The sequence below is a fragment of the Euphorbia lathyris genome, chromosome 10, assembly GCF_963576675.1.
Source record: "Euphorbia lathyris chromosome 10, ddEupLath1.1, whole genome shotgun sequence".
Taxonomy (NCBI): domain Eukaryota; kingdom Viridiplantae; phylum Streptophyta; class Magnoliopsida; order Malpighiales; family Euphorbiaceae; genus Euphorbia; species Euphorbia lathyris.
The window spans coordinates 74,311,087-74,314,022 of record NC_088919.1 but is presented as its reverse complement, the minus strand read 5'-3'; the positions used below and the strand labels follow the sequence as shown (position 1 = coordinate 74,314,022).

The following is a 2,936-nucleotide window of genomic DNA, read 5'->3' as shown; positions in this document are numbered from 1 at the left end:
TAATTATTCCATTACTGGTTCATTGTGCTTTAATTTTTTCTTTCCAGAAATTTGCTTTTGTTCTTTTAATTAACTTTATGGCATTCATAGTTCCAAAAAAAGGATAAAAAATCTCATGTAATCTCAACTTATTAACATTAACAAATATAATAATAACAAATAAAATCTTGTTTCTGGATATTGAAAATCCAAAAGAAATTATTCCAAAATTAGTCATTTAGCCTGCTATAAATTTGTGCCAATTCCATTGTCTATGTACAAGAAATTATACAACTTGAATATCATTAACAGATTAAAATGGTGAAGCCAGCACTGAAATCCCTCATTTTCATTTTATGCGTAGTTATATTGTGTTCATCTTCCCTTGCTCAAGGTATTTTTTAATTTATTTTATTTTTAGAAATTCAATATATATATATATGTTGTCCAGATTTAGTGAAAGATAAATAAACCAGAAACCAAAACACAGAACTACGTGGTTCACAAACCTTATGTTGGCTAGTCCACCGGTAGAAGGAGAATAGCTTTTATTAAGGAGGCGGAAATCAGATTAGGGTTTACGTGGTTCACAAACCCTAAACTGTAATCTGATTACCGCCTCCTTAATAAAAGCTATTCTCCTTCTGCCCGTGGACTAGCCAAAATAACGTTGGTGAACCAACTAAATCTATGTTTTTTATTCTGGTTTATATATCTTTCGCTAAATCCGTACAACAATATATATGTACAATTAATATGTGCTTGTTGATTTGCGTAGAAATGAACAAGAAATGGTGCATGAAGCAAGAATCATTTCCTGGAAAATGTGAAGATGAACCTCAGGCATGTGTAAAGGACTTTACTAAAAAATACGGAGCAAGCAGTAAGCCAAAGGATTGCGTTTGCCAAACGGTCTCCAAAAAAGATATTAGAAACTATTATTTATATTCTCGATTTTGTAAGTGTCAAATTGTTTGCAACTAATTCTAAATAGATGATAAGTGATTATATAAGACTAATAAATTAATAAATATTTTAACTTTTAGAGTATGATTGACATTTTAATGTAGCATGTGTTGTTGCTTGATATATTTATTCAATTATTTTCATTTCAAATTGATATATTGATATCATTATTTAACCGAAAAAATAAGCCTAAAATTCTTGCAGATGGATACCAAAATTTGAACCAAATGTTGCTCTTACTGTTGAATAAGCCTTAAACTCTTCCAGATTGAGGGTAAATTACACCAGTGGCAACTGAACTTTATCCATTTTAACATTGTGGCCACTGAATTTGAATTTTAAGGGTATGGCCACTGAACTTTACACTTTCTAACACCAGTGGCCACTCAACGCCTCAAAATTACTGTTGACGGTCTTAAAATAAAAAATTCAAAGAGTTAATGATATTCGAAGGAACTTTAATCCTTGAAAATTTTCGTTGACCTAATTTTAAGCAAACAAACTTCGAATTATGGAAAGAATATGGAGTAGATTAAGTCAAAACTAACATGCAGATAGTATAATAATTTCAAGAACAATCGTCATGAACATAGCATAATGTGTTAAATAAACCCTAAAACGAACCTTACCGAGATGAAGAATTAACGAGTTAGAAGACGATTCACCCGATTGAGAGAGATAAACCAAGCAGGAGAAGATGAATTGTGTTTAGAGCTTTTGCAGAGGTGGAGTTCGAAGGAGAAGAGGAGTTTGAAAGACTGGGTTTAGGTTAAATTGGCCTTATATACCCCGTTCTTTTTTAAGCGAATGTTTCCTTATTAGACGGAAAAGGAATAAATTTGGGTAAATTTAGGTTAGAATTTGAGTCACCATTAGGGCAAGTGACTGGTTATTTAAGCTTAATAAGTATCAAATGGAAGAGCAAAGGCTGTGTGATCGGGTTAGAGTGCTTCTAGAGGAGAATGTCTCTCTTTAAAGGAAAATTTCTTCTTTAATCGAGAGAGAAGCAGAAAGTACAACTGTAATAACATGTTTCGAGAAACAAGTTAGACACTCATTAGAAATGTATTTTTGTAACTCTTTGCACTCCTCGTCTTTCTCAATGAGAAAGACTAGGAGTGGAAAGAGTTACAAAAATACACTTCTAGATGCGTGCTTATAGCTCTGAACATGTTAGTACACAACTTGTACATTCTGTTTCTGTATGGTTTAAAGAGGAGACTTTACTTTGAAGAGAGATATTCTGCTCTGCAAGCACTCCAACACCATAATGGAGCCTCTACTCTTCCAATCTATTAAAATCGCCCGAGTGATTTTATTAAGAAAAATTCAAAATTAAATGATTTTATCGACACAATTTGAAGTTGAGTGACAAGTTTTCGATAATAAGGAAAGTTTAGTGACCAATAATATATATATGTCGCCTGGACACCTCATAATATTGCAGTCACAACAAGGACAATGAATTGAACCACTTTTTGATCCGAATTCAATGGCAACGGCACTAAACTCACCAATGCTTCGTAGGAACTTATCGGAAGCTTGATTACAATACATCCAACTTCGATCCATACTAATTAACCACTAAAAACATAAAAAAAAAATTAGTTATGGATCACTCAAATAATAACACATATATATTTGAAATTTTTTTAGTAAGTTAGATTTAGCGAAAATTTTCTTTTAGATATGTAAATGTAAAATCGACCTTCCAATGGAACCATCCGAACTATAAAAACACTTTATTAATTAATCATTTTTTTAGGTGACCATCCTTTCATTTTAAAGTTTTCCAATGCACTAACTAAAAATCTAGTTTAAACACTTTAAACTCTCAGCACAAATCTTGCAATTATTACTTTCTAAAAAAAGTAAACCAATTATTTTGGACTATTTTAATGTTGGTTTAAAACTTTTATTATTTTAATTAAATCTTTGATAGTAGTTTCTGTTTTAAATAGAGCATGTGCTCGAAAATGACAAGACTCGAA

At 31.4% G+C, this 2,936-nt stretch overlaps 1 long non-coding RNA gene across 1 annotated transcript; it reads left to right on the top strand.

The window, feature by feature from the left end:
• The first annotated feature begins 274 nt into the window (after positions 1-274).
• On the top strand, positions 275-1,024 carry LOC136208427 (uncharacterized). The gene is made up of 2 exons (XR_010677122.1): positions 275-373; positions 758-1,024. It is a non-coding gene; the product is annotated as an uncharacterized lncRNA (long non-coding RNA).
• The last annotated feature ends 1,912 nt before the right edge of the window (positions 1,025-2,936 follow it).